Genomic DNA, 19468 nt, shown 5'->3' with positions numbered 1-19468 from the left:
TATGCAAGTCACTCTGAATGATAAACTACAGCGTTGCCAAAATTATTGTCTACGTTTCGTCTACTCTCTCCAACGCCATGATCATATCACCCCAGCCCACATTGCTAGTTCAACATTAAAGCTTCCCGATCAAAGGCTTTTTCGAATAGTCAAGCTTGTTAGAGATATCTTGAAATACGGTAATCCGAACTATTTTAAAGATGATTTCAAATTTGTCTCTGAAGGTAGGAGGATAGATGCTTCACATACTAGAACTGGAGAAAGTACTTTAAGGATACCCAATCATCGAACTACTATTTTCACTAAATCCTTCTTAGTCAGTGCCTGTCGTGCATGGAATACACTCCTGTTTCTATCAGGTCTATCTAGAGCCGAGCGAGCTTCATCCTGACTTTAAAAAACATATTTTGGAACAAATGACTGAAACTGTCCGGCCCTAGAACGATCACATGACAAACATCCCTCACCCATTCCACCAATATAAACCTTTAAACCATGTTATAGAACGAATTGTACATATATATATTATATAAACTCATGTTATTTCAATTATCCACTGCATACTGCTGTATAATACTGCCCTGCTAAGCGAAAAGGCCGTATCTACAAATTTTCATATTTTGAGTTATATATCAAATAGCATGTATTTTTAGTCGAGGAATCCAATGGACTAGGTTTAAAAGCCGTATCTGCAACCGTTCTCGAGATATAGACACTTTTCTATAAGCAGTATCGCCGTATGTACAAAACCAGCAAGCAAGAACACAGCATAAGAGCAGTATCTACTAATACTAAGCAAGAGAGCAGTAAGTGCATTGTCAGATACTGCTCTTTTCCTTAGTGTTGTAGATACTGCTCTTCACCTGAGTATATAGTAGCAGTGATTTGGTAGATATTTGTCACATACATTACAACTTGTAGCTCATCGTCATAAAGGAAGACCATGCTAAACAAGAGAGCAGTATATGTCACTTACTGCCGTCTTGTTTAGCACCAAGTTCTTCATAAAGGAAGAGCTAGCTGAGCAAAAGAGCAATATATGTCTGTTACAGCCCTCTTGATTAGGACCAAGTATTTTTAAAAGGCAGTATGTGCATTATTATGAGGAAAATATGAGAAAACATAGAAAAATATTGCATAAATCAATTCTAAGTGACAAAAAGTATATTAATTCACCAATAGTATGTTGAAAAAAGTTCAGGCCCGGTGACAGCCCTCAGTTTATTGTTGGAAAATTTCAAATCCTATTTACTCACAACTTGATTTTTACAGATACGGCCTTTTCGCTTAGCAGGGCAGTATATTACTGAAAGTTGATAATCCTGATCTACTTTCAGCCTACTTCATTTTATTAATCAATTATTCGATCTTATCTACCTATATAATTATTTTACTTTATCAATTTTCTGTTTTTTCTTTCTCTTTAATATTCATATTGATTAAAACTTTTACAATATTTCCATTAATAAATAAATCCTTAGTTTAAATAACGAAATTAACGTTTTGGTAGAGAGTTAGTGGGGAGGATATTTTTAATATTCTTTCCAAAGAATGGACATTGATATGTCCAAAGCTCCGCCAATTTATGTAGATGCATAACAATATGATTATTATCTATAGTTATTATATTACAAATTGCTTTTTCATATCATATACAGTTCAATAATTATTTTCTTAGTCTATATTATGTAAATTCATCTATAATTTTGCTGTATTGTAAGCTATTGTATATAAGTGTATAAGCCAGTATATATTGTAATCTACATAAATAAAGTACTCAATCAATCAATCAATCAATCAATCAATCATTCCAAACGCGACCATTCAATACAACCAGTCCAAAATCATCAAACATTGATAATAATTCTCTTCCATTGGAATTTAGAACAGAATCTCTGGAACATCTGTTCAAATACAACAGTTTATTGGGGCTTGGTAATGTCTCTTCTGGAATAGTCTGCATATTGCCAATTCTTCCATTCAGGTCTTCCATTAAGATGATATCAGATCCACTCATCTCAGCAAGCACGCTCAAGAGTCTAGTGAAATCATCTCTCCATTTGTTGCAATTTGAATAGGCTGGTACAATGTATACTTTTCGAGAATCAAGTCCAGTAACCTTGCAGAACCGAGCTCAGTGATTCAAATTGTCACGTCACTTCTTAATCCCATAAACAAAGCCTCCGCTCGCTCGCCCAAATGCCTCAGTCCTTATTCCAGGGCTCCGAATAAGATCATGTGTTGCAAGCCTAGATTGAAAGTGAATTGAATGTTTCTTCATGCATTAGAAAGGTTTCATATAATAAAAAAATGTCCTTGTTCCTCAAAAAATCCAGAAAGTCCATATTATCTATTTTATTAGCAATTCCAGCAACATTATAAGAGACAATCTCCAAATTCTCCATAGCATCATCATCAATGGCATTATGCAGGCATATTTTATTACTTTGATTTTCCTTGTGGACAAAAAAAGTTAGTTATATCCGCCCCAGACGTGGATGTTGCTGGTCTATTTGGATTCTGTTTCAGTTGTGCTATTCTCTTGCTTTCATGTGAGTTGGAGTGCGGCTGCTGGCCGACTTCCTCGTCCTGCAAATATCCAGCCCCTCATTTGTCAAGCACTCCAATGTTGCATGAGTTCCATCAATCATTAGCCCATCCTTCCTCATCCTCACCTCATAGCCCGCCCACACCACAAAATTGTCTCTGCATATCACTCAGCACTCTATTTTCCTGTCTTGTCTCCTTGTTGCAATCTGGAGAGACAAATATCTTGAGAGATTTCAATTTTGCACAATTAGTAAGGAGTCTATGTCTCTTCAAGCTGGATACTAGTGATAAAATCACTGGTCGACTGGAACCCACTTTACCAGCCCCCAAACATCACAAAAAATTCATATCAGCTCCATTTATTGCAATTTTCATCACCTTATTGCATAAATCAAGCGTTTTCTCCATAACTTGTTCACCATTTTCGCTCACCTCCTCCTTCATTCCATAGAAGATGAGATTTTTTTCTCTATTGTCAATAATTCATATTTGCTGTTGTGACAATTCTTTATAGTGGCTACTTCAAAAACTAGTTTTTTAAATCATATTATGAAAAATCAAGGCAGAAGCAGCAAACAATCTCGAAATGAAATAACTATCAACGATACCGTTACTGATAACAATATCAGATTGAATCAGTCTCTTCCAGTAAATCAATTGAGAAATCATATTTCTTATTATATATTATTCTTATTATTTATTCTATTAATTATAAAATTATTATATTAAAATCGCATTTATAGGTTAAGGAAATGTTGTGGTAAACCTAACCTAAAACGTTTGAATGCTTAGAACACTAGTATAGAGTTGAGATCAATCAGGTCTGCATATTATAATATAATGTGATAGCATACCATTATTTGTGAATTATTATTTTTTGTCATTGTGTAGAAAAGGAAAAAGGAATCTATAATAAGTTAATTGAAATTATTAGCACAATAAATGAGTTTATTCTTGAAAAACAAATTATAAAAAAGATATATTATGTTGATGTACAGTAACAACAAGAAAGTTACAAATACCCTTTGTATGTAAGTCTACATTGACGAACGGTATTATTTAATTTAATTACATTTATTGTTTAGATTATTAACAAATAAATATTAAATATAAGCGATCTTGCTAGATTTATTCCTCTTTGCAAGAACAACCAATCAGAGAACAAAGAAATGGATGCGAAATGGAAATTTGATGCGACAGTTCAAAGTTTTGTACTTTCCAGACCTGCACAACGAATTACCTATTTGAAAAATAGAATATGGTTAAAAATTGCTGATGTGATAGAGGATTCAAGTAAGTAGACTTAAATTTCTCATAATAAAGTAGACTAGATCTACCGTACACAATTTACTTACTTAAATTTGATATAATTTTTATAAGTAGCCTACCAGCATGACATGCTGTTTACAATTTTTATTCTGGTAGCCTACTGTAGTAGGCCTTTAATAACCTAGTCTCCAGGTCTAAATTGCTATCTTTTTCATTTTTCAAGAAGTTAGAAGTTGACGAATTTTTATTTATTCAAGTACAATTTCTAGTATTTAATAATAATGTAAAGCCTAGACTAGCCAGTTTGTGTATGGTAGAGAATTATCACAAGAAAGAGAGAAATCTAATCAACTATTTCGATTTAAACTCATTCAAGCTTGATTGATTAGATTAACATTAAATGATCAGATTCAAAACATTATTCAACCAAGATAACATTTTGCATTTCATGATAAGATAAGATAGCATTTCATGCTAACAATCTTTTACACTTTCATTGAGTTGGCCTAATCACAAAATACATTTTTTATAATGCAGCTAGTAGTTTTCACAAACAGATTTATTGAAAATAACATCATCATTTGACTTTGAAGTAGGCCTATTTCATTACATTCTAAGTATTAAACTTCCATTATCCTTGTTGCACCTCAAAATATTGTAAACCCATAGTTTATCAATACAATAACAAAACTAACCTGACTATTGGAACATTTACTTTGTCTTTGGTACCTATCTATGAATTAATCTTCTTTTAATTAATTCAAATTCACTTGGAAACAAAATTACATAGATTGTTATAGAAATAACTTGATCAGAGTCAGTGTAATTGAATATTGAAAGACTGCCATTGAAAAAAGATAAAATAAGTACTATTTTTCTGGTTGACCATTGCTACCAAACTCATTTAAAAATACAATAGTAATGTATTTGAAAAACTTATTCATGCTCTATTGATCGATATTTTGCGTGATGCCAGGTATATCAATGTAAATAGTATAAATTAAAACAGGAGACACACAACATAGATGGATTTAAAACACTGAAAAACTTACATTATAATGAGAAATTTTCGAGGAACTGTGTCCCTTTTCTCGACCGAGCAGAGAGTGTAATGTAAGTTTTTCAGTGTTTTTAATCTATCTATGTCGTGTGTCTCCTGTTTTAATTTATATTATAAAACTTTAAAGTGTTTTCTGTTGTGTGCTACGAATGTAAGTAGGCTATATACTTATAGTATGTATAGTCTGTATAGACTATACATACTATATGTATGTTCATTGAGGCCCAGTTCACTTCAAATTTATTCAGAGTCCAAACTATGTATTATCTATCATTGATGATTAACTTCACTTTATCTCTAAAATGGATATATGTTGATGGATTAAATATGTTTCTTTTTTCAGGTACCATTTACAAAAAAAAAAAAAAATATTGAAGAGAATGTGCTCAAAAGGAAATGCATATGAATTCTTTTTTGTTGACCAGGATGGAAAAATTCTTTGGAACCCATAGTTAGAATAAGTTAGTTAGGTAAGATAAAATTCCACTCATTTTTTAAACTTTATATAGGTGATGTCATTTTATACAGTTTCCCATTTTTTCAAAAAGTTTATCCACTTCGATGTTCTATTATCGATTTGATGTTAGATATTCAAATAGTAAGACGTATAACAGGTATGTGACTAAAATAATTGAAAAACTGACTGAATTTTGAAATCATTAATTGCTTACAGTATACAATATTTCGAAACAATGTGAAACCACATGAGATCAAGATGGACAGTTGAGAAGAGTGTTTTAAAAACAATGTATTCACTTATCATTCAGGGAATAGAGCTGTTCATAATATTTGGGATTCCTTCCATAAAGAAATAATTTATGTAACAGAATCTAATAATGTGATAACATTAAATCAATAATTTGATGTTAAAATTTTATCACATTATTAGATTTTGTTACATAAATTTCTTTATGGAAGGAATCCCAAATATTATGAACAGCTCTATTCCCTGAATGATAAGTGAATACATTGTTTCTAAAACAATCTTCTCAAATGTCCATCTTGATCTTGAGTGAATGTTGAACTTTATGAATGACCATACATTAGAACTATGAATAGATGACTTCAAAAATTCACTCAGCAAGTGCTGGTAGAAAACACTGAATAATAGCTTTAATGACAGTGATTCCACCTTTTAAAATTTATGATTGAATTCATGAAATACCTGCATTATTTTGAGAGATTTATATATTTTCAGTTTGGTATTTATTTTCAAATCACTTAGTTCTACTTATAATGTTGTAGATAATCATCATTTCAGATTAAGCAATCAATTTATTGATTATTCCCATTTGTTTCATTAAACTTGTTTCTCTGAATGTAGAACTAATAATTACTTTATGCAGTACATTTTGGAAGAGTTTAGTAAACCAAACGGTCGAGAAGTAGGCCTACTGACCACAGAAATAAATGAATTGTTTATGGTATCCAAAAATATGTTGTTCACCAACAAGTTCTTTTGACCTTGGGGCACACTGATTAATCCCAATTCGTGCATGGAGATTGATGCCAATAATAATTCAACTGATTGTTGGAATTTATTGGAATTTCTCATATAATATTACTTTTTCATTATTGGGGGGGTTCCTTGCCAAGAAATATAATTGAAAACTTATACAGATTACAAACAGAATTCACTTTGCAAAGTTTTTTTTTATAATGAATAATAAATAATTATCAATAACTTTTTGTTGATTTCAGGCCTAGTGGTGTACCAGCCAGAAGTAGAGGATGACAAAGAAAATCAACTATGAATAATATTCCATGGATATGATTCATGTATGATGTAGTAGCCTACAGAAGAAAGAGATGGACTAATCTAAGAAATATATTATTTTTTTCAGTAAATCTTGATGTGTTTATTTCATGTTATTCATAATGATATCCTCTTTGTGGTGAGGGGGGGGGGGTAGGGGCGGCGATCGCTCCTACTAACTGCTTCAATTCAGGTAGTTTTGAAGAAAACTGCAAGTGACATGAAGCTAATAAAATTAGTTTCGATGGTTTATACTTGAGGGATTTTTAAAACTATATTCAACCCAACAGCATCAAACTCTTATAAACAACTTTATTGGTTCTGTATGGCTTCCTTTTTTTGGAAATAATAAAATTATTCAACATTGCTGACTGGCAAATGCTATAGGTAACTCATGTAGTTAAATAATATACTTGAATAGGAAATAAAATAGGGTAGGCTATCACAATTATGTATTGCATTAAGAATTAAGTAATAGTACTTATGTACTGCATTGAAGGGGTAATAATTCTTTGAATATGAAAAATAACTCAAGTAAAAGTTGAAAATATTATGTTCCAAGCCACATCAAATATAATTACTTTTAATTCTACCTTCTAGGCTATATTTCCAAGGTTTTGATTAAAATTGATAAGCTTTTAGAACATTATAGTAAATAAGGAGTTTAAATGGCTACTCTAATTCTAATGATAAAGTATTTATTTTAATAGGGCAACTTTAATGTTTAATTATGAAAAATAACTAGTAGGCCTACCCTAATATATTCAAAATAAGCATGACCAGTTTCTAATTATGTCATTGTCAAGAGAGTCATTATTGAAAATGTTGAAACTAATCATGTTTCATTTTGGAATATCACAAGGGTACATATTGTACACATCCTGCTTACATATTTGGTGGAGGCGCCGGGTATCATTGTTCTTTCCTCCCCTTACATATTTGGTGAAGGCACATCGTGCTTACATATTTGGTGGAGGCATCCCCCTTACAAATTCAATTAAAGATAGCGGCTGAAATGGCAAAAATGTAGTCAAAAACAGGGGTTTTCGCGATTTTCTCAAAAACGGCTCCAACGATTTTGATCAAATTTATACCTAAAATAGTCATTGATAAGCTCTATCAACTGCCACAAGTCTCATATCTGTAAAAGTTCTAGGAGCTCCACCCCATCTATGCAAAGTTTGATTTTAGATTCTCAATTATCAGGCTTCAGATACAATTTAAACAAAAAATTCTAAGTGGAAAAGATTAAGCATGAAAATCTCTACAATATTGATGTTCAGTAACATTTCAACCTAAAATTGAAAATAAGCTCGAGATTCGAGAAAATGTGATTATTCAATTGCAAACTGTTGGCAATTGTTGATTCTATTAAATCATTCACTATTAAGAGATAGCAGACCTCGTGTGTCTCCAGCATTATTGTCCTGTCAAAAGCTGGCTCAGAACTTTGTTTATAAGTAGACTTGAGATGCGCGTGAACACTAGCGTCAGGTGATCAATTTTCATAACGGCAAGGAAAGTTGTGTGAGTGCGCCACACCAGATTTTTTATTAGCAGAAGTGAGCATCGGTCAGTACTTGTATACTACCTGTTGGTCAGCCGCACTACTTTAAATTAAGCTACACAATTAACGAGTCCTGATGCTGATGGTTTAAGTCACCAGAATCTGGACGGGACGTTCATTAATGATATTCCAGTTCGTTATGCATATATAAGGCTCCTGTACATCAGTAGGCATCATCCTCCACCAAAAGCAAAAACCTTTTCATTGACATTGAGTGCCACACAAGATCAACTGAGTGATCCATTTACACAAGATCAACTGAGTGATTCATTTACACAAGGTCAACTGAGAGGTTTTACTTGTTTGTACAAATACCCACTTGTGAATCGCGTCTGCTTAAATAAGACAAGTTTGGGTCCTGTTTTATTAAAATTATGAATCTATATATATAAAAGCGAAATGGCACTCACTCACTCACTGACTGACTGACTCACTCACTCACTCGCAGAACTAAAAATCTACCGGACCAAAAACGTTCAAATTTGGTAGGTATGTTCAGTTCGCCCTTTAGAGGCGTACTAAGAAATCTTTTGGCCATATTTTAACTCTAAGGGTGGTTTTTAAGGGTTTAAAGTTCTTTTAGCATGTATATTCTTCTTATTCCAATATCTTAAAATTATAATTGAAATGTCCATACCATATGTTAATATAGAACTATAATCTAGAGAGAGTTGTTCTTCGAAACAGCTGTTCTGGTAACTAAATTAAAAATTTTGTCAGGTTGGCATTAAGTTGAGTTGACTTTGTTAGGCTGGCACCAAGTTGGAGATTGAAATACATTTATCCAGGACCTCCTAAATACCAATTTATCCAATTAGCCAAAATTAGCGTTTTATCAGCTTTTCTGCGTTTTCTCACCTTTTTCAATAATTGATGGAAACATATTTTAAAAAATTCAGTACACAGGTTTAGCTGAGGTGGAGGAATTTGGTTCGCCAAAGATACGCCGATATAGTAACAGGTGTTTTTCGAGATCAAATTGACATAATACGTTCAAATTCGGTACAGAGGTTCCGCTGAGGTCTACATGCAGGCGAGCGAAGCGAGCCCGCTGATCTCATCTTTGGACAATCCTGTAGGGGGTCCAGAATTCGGTACAGAGATTCCGCTGAGATCTGCATGCAGGCGAGCGAAACGAGCCCTCTGAACTCATTTTTGGACGATCCAGTCGGGGGTCCAGGGGGCGGAGCCCCCTGGCTAGACGGATATGCCGAGCGAAGCGAGCCTGACGGCTAGTTTATGTATAAAGTAAAAATCTGATAGTAGGAAGTGCGTAGGTACTCAGGATAAACACGCTCAATTTTACCTATGCTTTACACTTTTAGCCACTAGTACTTGTACTTATGTTTACAAGATACCGTAATTTTACAGAACTCCAAGGTCCCTGGAGTGTATTGTCTCAAAAAATTGGCAATATTTATTATTTGAATCTATAACAAATATCTGTAGCAACCATTAGTAGCGAATGTTGAATTTACGTAGTATTTTCAAGGAATTCGACTGAAACTTGGAGATGACCATTTCCATAGCGCGGTGCGGTCAAAATATTAACCACTTGTGATATTTTATATCGTTTGTTTAGCCGGAAGAAACTGGTTTATAGTGTTACAAGAGCCTTCTCCTCCCAATCTCAATCTCAATATGAGTAGAGCTGCAACGAGAGTGCTCGCGAGCACGCGTGCATGAGCAGCGGTTTCGGTTTCAACATGTTTTAAAGCTGTGCTTTGTGTACGTTTCAATGTAACCTGTGCTGTAGGTGGGCGATTGGGCGAGCAACACACGATTTTCAATCAGTCTAGGTCCAGGATATGGTAACTTAGCGTCCATGCCCATATAATACAGTCTCAGCATGCATAACGGGACTCAAGTACAGTAGTACGACTGTATACAAGCTAGCTTGCTAGCTGATATTTTTGTGCTCTCTAGTTTATTACAAAACAGCAACAACAGATTCCATCCTATTGAAATTCATTCAAGGCTTATATATTCAAAAAATGAATACCTATGCACTCCTGCATTTTATGCTGCTAATTTTGGCTTCGATCCACTTGACACACTTGCTCACGTTGTGTCATTCTGTGAACTCTAGTTGGAATAACACTGTTTAGAAAGAGTACCGTACATTAATAAATTAATTACCATTTCAATGGATAGTAGACCTAGACTCTTTTAGACGCGACCAGGAAATAGTCAAAAACTCTCCACTTTCATTATTATATTTCATACTTCAGCCATAGTTTCTTCACATCTATTTTAATTTATATTCTTGGCACTGAGTACTAAGAAACGATTCATAATGAGTTTAAGTACAGTAACATGAGGTAGGCCTACTGCAAAGGATATTGCAAATGAGCTCTACTATTCATCGCAACAAATAAAGATTATTTCTACTTACACTCAACTTGATCTGTCAAAAAGAGCTACATCTTGGTAGTAAAATGAAAATATAAAATTTTCAGTGTTTAAAAATGCTAAATTTAAATATATAAACATATAGAGGTTTTGGGATCAAAACACTCTTTTGGATGAAACAACTGAATTTTTGGGACGCAAACATACCCTTGTGTCTAAAACGAGAGCTCCCATGTGAGTTACACAAGTGTTCTGCAGAGTGGAAAAATGTTGTCTTCTTTTTACCCAGGTGAAATGACAAAATGGGAGTGAGAGAGAGAGGAATAGAGTGGACCGGGGTAGCCAAAAGGGGTGGGTGGGCGTTCTTTTGGCACAAAACTGCCGTGATGCCAACAAGAAGAGCCAACGTGTGACTGACACGTCGCTCTCTCCAACATGAAGAGTGTCCCCAACACTTCTCACAACAAAACATTGATTCACCCTGCAACAAACCTGAGGCAACTTTAGAACAGAAACAAGTGGCATACTGGGGCATTGGAATATAGTTGTTAACAATAGCAGCATCTCCAAATGTTTAGTTAAGTAAGTAAGTTGTGATTGAAAAATGAAGCTTGGATTACGAAATTTTATTACAGCTTCAACCTTCAAGAATAATTTTGATGAATGGACTAAGTTATATGTATTATATAACTTAACTATAATGTGTGATAAACTTGTAAGACACATTATGACACATTGTCCAAAAGCTTGACTCGTTGATCGTTGCTAAGCTTTAAAAGTCCAAGTGAACGTTTTAAAACATTATACTTTATCTTTTATGAAAGACAGTTTAGACAGTTAAAGGCATTTTCAAATTTGTCTAAATTTCTCAAGTGCATGAGAAATATCTTTATATAAATTATGTAACTTATGACGACCCAAGATTTTCCTAAAAAGTATAGTTTTGTTTGAGTTACTTCGTTCCCAACTATTATAATTTATACATGTTGCTTCCCAAAGAGATATGAAATATTGAGATAAATATCGTTATAGATATACCGTAGCATATACCGTACTCCTGGACATACTGATAGGGGATAATGAGGATCAGAAACATTCTTTGAAATTTGGATATCTTCATCTAACTGGATAACTATTGGATGTTGGCAGATAAAAATAATCACCTCATTCTATTTTGTCTATTGTATAATGAAATTCGTATCAGATCCATACTATATCCATAGCCTTTTAGCTGACTTACGGGAGACGTTTGCAAATGAGTAATTGAAGATGATCAATTTAGATTTATTTAGGCTATATATGCTAGACAAACAAATATCATTTCATACAATTTAAAATGAAAATGTCCTAAAATCCTCCTCACAGATACCGTATTGATAAATGATATAGTACGGCTCATTCGAAAAACGTTGATATTCAATTTCAACTCACCGTGTAATCTGTAGCCTACTCACCGGAGTAATGTCTCAGTTGAGCCCGGTTAGGTATAACTTTAATAAGCCACGTTTTCAGCTTGTCAAGTTGCTTTAGATAAAATCCACTGGATACAGTATATTATCATAATATGATGAAGATACATCATATTATATTTAATTGAAAAAATATGATTAAAAAACTGTAAATAATAGAAGCATATTTTGTGCGTTTTATAAGCAAAAACCCAACCCCTAACCTTTTACTAACTTCTCCCTTTAGGCCAGGGGTGCCCACAAGGGGGGGGGGCATGGCGCAATTTGCGCCATCAACATTTTTGGGGGGGCACGATATTTTTACATTTTATGTCAACATTTTGAATCATGACTAAAAAATCAAGGTATTAAATAGAGATATCCTAATGTAGTTAATTTTAATACTTTTTCCCACCTTTACAATGTTATATTTTGCAAAGTGTAATATAAAGCATGAAAAATACAATTGATAATATGTTGTATGCAGGAATTTTAGTAATTTTAAGCCTATGAGTTTGAAGGTAAATCTTTGACAAAAATAAATTATAACTTCATCATCCACTATTATTCTGATTCCCTTTGCTTAATTTTAATTTTTAATGGTCCTGTGTTTGAGTTTCCTTGCTTTTGCAACCTAATTTTCTCAAAAGCACAATGATAAGTTAAATTGTAATGTACATTTTAATATAATAATTATTTTAATTTCTCTGAAATGAAAATGCAATTATAAACAACATCGCAAACTCTAGTGAATTTGACAGAAGAAAAAACTTCTTTTGTAAAAAATTTGTGAAAAATATCAAATGAAGCCAATTTCAATCTTTCAAATTTACACCCTATTTACCAAACAGTAATCAAGTAATTATTGTAATGCTTCATTACTTTTTTCTGTTTTGTATAATAGTCCAGTCAAATGGTCGTTTTTCAGGAAACAGCCCGAAAGAATTTTTATCGACGGTTCTATATGTATTTTGGGGCGCTGAATTCTAATCTGAAATTTTCTGACACGCCAGAGGGCGGCTTCACCCCCAAAACTCCAAAAAAAACCCAAAATTTCGGACTTTTTTCAAGTTTTTCATTTAATCTTGAGAACCTTCAACTTTTCGAGAAAAAACATTCTCTGAAATATTAAAGATGATAAAATTTCCAATAAATTGAGTGGTCGTGCAGGAATCTACGATTTTTGATTCTGGAGCTAAAAGTTTTCAAAAAAGGGGTATTTTTAAGGAGTTTTAAAAATTATGCAAACCTACCACTTCTACTCTATAAAACTAGGATTTTTCTAGTAATGATAGAAAGCCACACATCACGTGAATTAACAATATTAATTCTAAACAGAATTCCTGAGGTAGCCTACCTATTTTTGAATTTAGTAGTGGTGGGAGGGGGAATACACCCAAAAATAGAAAATCATGTCCTACAGCCAAAATTAAAATTTTCATTATAATACCTTTTCATGGCCTTCCTAACAAAAAAGAAACATATTTCGGCTGAAATCACCTTACGAGGGTTATGTTCTATGAGAATCACTCGTTAGATTTTAGTAATTCCTAGTGGGGGGCACACATAAGGATACGTCCAGGATCAAAACTTTAAACTTATATAATTATACTTTAAACACTTATAACTTTTGAGGGTGAAGTCGCCCTCTGGCGTATCAGCAAATTTCAGATTAGAATTTAGCGCCCCAAAATACAGATAGAACCATCGAAAAAAAATCTTTCGGGGCTGTTTCCTGAAAAACGATCATTTGACTGGACTATACGTTGTTATCCTATTATATTAAGCAAGCAATTTCTGTATATCTGTTTATATTTTTATATCTGGCTATCTGTTTATATGGTTATTTATGTTCAACGGATCTCGGAAACGGCTGTAACGATTTTCACGAAATTCGGAATATAGTAGGGTTATGGTATCAAAATTCGATTGCACTAGGTTTCATTCCTGAGAAAACTCCCTGAAGGACATGAAAAGGATAATTATTCATCCTTGGAAAAACAGATGATGATTTCGTCGTTTGTCGATAACAGAAGATGCGTGTGCCTGTGTGGGAGATCAGCTGTGTAATCAATTAGCTTATCGTATCTCGCGAGAAATCTAGAAATTTTAATTGACTCGATCAAAATACAGTAATCTGATTTGTTGACATGAGACGGTACATATCATAATATTCAAAGTTAATCATTATTTTACAGTTCTAAGTGATTAGTGAGTGTTGTTTCGTTATTCAATTTGGTATGTAAACAATCTAAATTAGAACTTTTATGTTTTCGAATATTTGGACTGAAAATTTCACTTGAATTCAAGTATATGAAACATATATTTTAGGTTATATAACCTACTTTTTGGAATATTAAATACCGGTATTCAAACTATAAATTTTATAGTGTATAAATCAAAATTCGGGGAAGAAACAGTTTTGGGCTGTGCCTGTTAGTCCTTTCCCAATCATTTCAAAGAATTGAGTTCTGTTTATCAATGAATGAATAACGAGCAAAGCTCGGTGCCCCGATATTTGGTATTAATAGATAGAATTTACAAAATGTATTTGTTCAGATGATATCTTTATTCCAAAACCCAAACCATTTAAAGATACATTTTGTTCGACTTGTGCTATTTACTCCTTTAATGTTAAAAAGTAAATACTACCAACAACACAACATCAGTGACAACCTGTTCCAATTTATGATAAATATCGGGGCACCTAGCTCCGCTCTGGAGTACCTACAAAACTACAAAAACATATAAAAATTATTACGAAAGAAGAAATTGTAATAAATATTCATAGTTCATACAGAAAGGTTCTATCTAATCACAGTGGATTGAGATCAATTCGCAGAGGAATGCAAAAATTTCTCTCACAAAAGCATGTTAAATTTTAATTCTCATTAATTTCACGTGAACCAAACCACTGAAGACCATCTCAAAAAGATAGCTTATATGATTGGTTCTACTGGAATATTAAGGATTAAAATTTAACCGGCTTTTGTACAACTGCCACTAAGTACGGTACCTGATTGAATTAGGTACAACGTTTAACAGCTGAGTCATAATTTTGTCTCAGTCCCACACACATGCACTCGCTCACTCACTTCCATCATCAACAGACAACGAAATTATCAGCTGTTTTTCCAAGGATGAATAAATTATTTTAATGTCCTTCAGCGAGATTCCCCAGGAATGAGAACTAGTGCAATCGAATTTTTATATTATAAACCTACTATTTTCTGAATTTCGTGAGAATCGTTACAGCCATTTTCGAGATCCGGTGAAATACAAACATATTAACATTTAAACATCAAAACATCTAAACAGAAATTGCTCGTTTAATAGTATAGGATTTAGAATACCTAAACTTGCCGACATTATATTATATTGTATGAATAAAATCGTTCCAAATTTGTATGAATGTTCACCAAAATTGCTATGCAATATTCTTTTACAATAAAAGAATATCAATGATATTATTATTCAACTTTTTATAAGTAACCTTTACATTTAAAAAGCAAAGCCTCCCTTACTTATCTTTTAATATTCTATTAAAATTTTTGTCATGTACTTTTCCTGATGTAATGTAGTAATTTTTATTCCTCCCGAACAAGAACGGGTGCACTGCTAGTCTCAAAAATAATATCAAAAAGATACTTTATTTCTATTTTAAAAGAGATAAGAAACGATGGTATATATTTTTATAATATTATGAAAACAGAAAGAATTCCCCACAAGAACAAAGGTGAATAATGTCCTTTGGAAGATTAGAATGTAAGATGTGAATTTTATTGTCATACACTGATCACTGACTAATGTTAAAAACTAAAGGGTTGGGAATTGTGATACTTTGGGGGGAGGGCATTACACTTGGATTGTGGGGGGGGGTATTACACTTGGATTGGGGGGGGGGCATTACACATGGATTGGGGGGGGGGGCATGCGCCATTGCCCTTGGGGGGCTGGGCACCCTTGCTTTAGGCTACCATTCTCACTAATAGCTAAACCATCGTGCAACAGTGTGGCAGCCTGTCACAAAAACTTGTCGTGAGACTTGAGGAACATTGTCCATTTGTTTCAGTTTCTCAAAATAAATGGTCAAAGTAGTTACAGTACCGTACTTGATGAAATGAGATCTTGACAAAATGATCTAAACTGAGCTCTCTCTGAGAGTTCCTCCGCTATCGTCCACGTTATAATGGCAGTGGATGAAGATAGAAGAATAGCGATGCCGATTCTCCGCATTAATTATATTTCTAAACTGTCAAAAACATAATTGTCATTGTTGTGGACCTAGAAAAGGATAGTACCACCAGATTTGTCGAATGATAGACAAGGATAGCAAAACCAAAGTTGATCGAATACTGTCATTATAGCGTGGACCGCACTATAGTCCCTAGAGTCCTCTAGCAAAGCCTCTCTCTATCTTGTCCCCACCAGACATTATATTATCTCTGCTCCGACTCACTGCCTACCGATATCGACTCATGCAATAATTTCATGCATTACTTTTTTACCTACATATTACGTCATTGAGTTACATTATTTGGTCATCTTCAGTTAGCTAGTGCTGCAATGTTCATTGAATTGCATTTTGATAAAAATCTGACCCCAAAAAAATAACTTATTTAGAAGAAATAACTTCTAACTGATTTAAAAAATTCAATAGAGTGATATGGTTGATAATCTCAGGAAACAGCAACCACACCATTTTTCGTAGCTTCAAAAATAAAAGAATGCAGACTGTAGTAAAATACTTTAGTACGGTACCTACTGTAACTACGGTACCTACTGCATAAAGCTTACTCAGTGAAATTTTACCTAGAGAAGGTGTGAAAAAACTCTCAAGTATCAAATGATTTTTTGTTTTTGATATTATTTTAATTGGCAGATTATAACGAAATAACAGAAAAACGTTCACAGGAATTGACAGTGACCGCACTGAAAATTTAGACTTCTGATCAGACATAAAAAGGCTATTCAATCGATCAGTAGCCTAGCTGAGTTATAACAGTATTTTGATTTTTAGAATCAAAGCCAAGTTGCAATTTAAATTTACTAAATTTTGTTAGCCTACCGGATGAATGAAACATAAATTTGGCCTAACTTATTTAGAATCCAACTGTGAAATAGCAAAGTGATAAAAACGAAAATAGAATTAAGATCGGTGGAGGCACGGAGAACTGAGTCAATTTTTTATTCAAGTTTACATAAGTACCTAGACCTATGGTACCTACTGCAAAATTGTATAGGCTAGTATTAGAACTTAATAGGTAGCCTACCGTTTGTATAGAAAATTGAATAGGGGATAAAACTAAGTTTGAACATAAAAAGGTAACAAACAGTATTGACAGCCTCAGATATAAAATTACTCTGAAGTCTAAAACAAATAGTATAAATCGAGCTTATGATAATTTTTTGGGCAAGAAAAACCATTTATCGCATCTTACAAATCATTCACAAATCAATAAAAAATGCAGTCTGCAGTTTAGGTTACAGTAATAAAATGTAAACATTATATAAATATTATTAAGTCAGTACCTAGGCCTACGTCGATCGTCTGCTTTTTGCAGCTAATTAAATAAATACCGGTACGGTACTTTAATAAGTAAAATGAAGTAAAAACTCACCAGAAATGTTCCAAGTTAACTTAGTAATCCCAAAAGTGTAGATCGATTAGTTTAAATGTGTTCATCAAATTATATTCAGTTGACATATCAATTCCATGCTTGCAAAAGTCCACGAGTACAAACGTTTTCACTGATTTAGTAAACTTCTATAGTAATATTTACTGACTTATCGCCACAACAATTTCTACAAAACTTATATTATCACTGCTAGATAACTTTGTTTCACCGGCTAACATATAAGTGCAAAGTGCATCACAGTCACACGCGTATTGGACTATTGGAAGTAGCCGAACCACGACTAACCTAAAAAGAAACAACGTACAACGCCTTCTAGCACAGACAGTGCAAGACTGAAGAAGAAAGAAAAGAAACGAAGTAAACAAACGAGGTTGATCTTCACAACAGAGCGACAACCAGGTACAGTAACTTGTGTGAGGGCTTGATAAAAAGGTAAAGAAGAACACAATGTGGGGGAAAAAGATACACAGAAGAATTGACAAGAAAGGATACTAGATGAAGAAAACACGGCGATTTTTGAACGAGCAGCGAAGATCGGATAAAGCGTGTGGGGATGAAATGAAACGAACGTAGCAACGTACTGTACAAACTAGACAAAGCCAGAGATTATCAACGAAGACGGTTGGTCTCTTTCGGTTAAAAAGAGAAAGACAGGTACTGTAAAAGAGTTGAAAGATAAAGATAGAAGAGTGGTGGAGTCGCAAATAACATGTGAGTATGAGAGAGAGCGAGAATGGAGACACGCAACTGACCAGAGGCACTGAATGCTGTGTTGCCGAATGACAGATCTGGCAACCATGTTCTTCCATCTTCTTATTCTGCGTCTACACGCGCTATTCGCAATTATTCTCCATTCTAAGCAATTTCGTCGACTTGCTGATTCTACCTTTTCTCAATTATTTTGCTCTCTTCCGCTCTTCGCCACGCAACGTGCCAATTTTTAAAATCGCTACGGCCAATCTTTTAAAAGTGAGCGGAAGGCGAATGACACGCCCTGCTTCCCCGCTCGCATAACAGTTGGCTCAAATACCTTTTTATATTTTTGTAACACTTCATTATCATCATCATACTGGGCCTACCACGATTACAATAGACAACAACATTGTGGTGGTTTACAGTTGCTGCCACCCAGGGCCCAGGAGCGAGGAGCAGAAAATCACACTTTTGGCTTTGACTTGTAGGCGGCCTTCCAGAGTGATTTATGAGTCTTTCATCTCTCAGCTCAATTTAAAATAAAAAATTGCACTGCTTAAGAAGCAAATAAGCGTCACGGTACGACAAAGCAGCTGTTTTTCTTCAATAACTTGGATTAGCCTCTTTAAATATAACAAGCACTGGGGTGTACGTGTAACACACCCCGGAAATTTATTTATATTTGAAATTTCTCTCCTCTAAAACAAAGTATTCGGATATTCCACACATGTACATTTAATTTGCATTAGCCCCATTGGTAGTGAGTATCAGTGTGCTACTGCTCAGCCGAAACTGTCGGCTCAGGGATGTGGTAGGCCTACACCCCAGTAATATAGTATTAATATAGTGTAGGTACGGTATGCAATTTACCCATGTTCAGCATACTATTTACCAAGTGATGAATCTTTGTTTATTTGATTTTTATTTACAAATTTACTTTTTCTTAGTTGGCGATTGATCGATTTTGTTAGTTATTAATGCTTTAGTGTTCTACCTAACAAAATTGCTCACTAATTGCAGGATAATCCAGATTCGACTTCTACTCAATTTCTCTAAGAGCAACTTATAAAATGAATAGATAGATATAGTTTAAAAAGTAATGGAATGTATGGATTTGCAAAATTATTATAATAT

General features: G+C 33.8%; 1 protein-coding gene across 3 annotated transcripts in view; it reads right to left on the bottom strand.

Moving 5' to 3' along the window:
• LOC111046315 (rho guanine nucleotide exchange factor 17) overlaps positions 1-18210 on the bottom strand; it is a 216859-nt gene extending 198649 nt beyond the window's left edge. For 2 of the 3 annotated variants that reach the window (XM_039432361.1, XM_039432364.1), the window contains exon 1: positions 17624-18209. The gene's annotated coding sequence lies outside the window, so the exon portion shown is untranslated. Of the gene's footprint in view, positions 1-17623 lie in introns of all 3 variants that reach the window. The other variant, XM_039432363.1, reaches the window with a different exon arrangement.
• Between the last annotated feature and the right edge of the window lie 1258 nt (positions 18211-19468).

Source organism: Nilaparvata lugens, chromosome 7 (assembly GCF_014356525.2).
Source record: "Nilaparvata lugens isolate BPH chromosome 7, ASM1435652v1, whole genome shotgun sequence".
Classification (NCBI taxonomy): Eukaryota; Metazoa; Arthropoda; class Insecta; order Hemiptera; family Delphacidae; genus Nilaparvata; species Nilaparvata lugens.
Note: the sequence above shows the minus strand (reverse complement) of the source record. Positions and strands in the feature narration are given on the sequence as shown.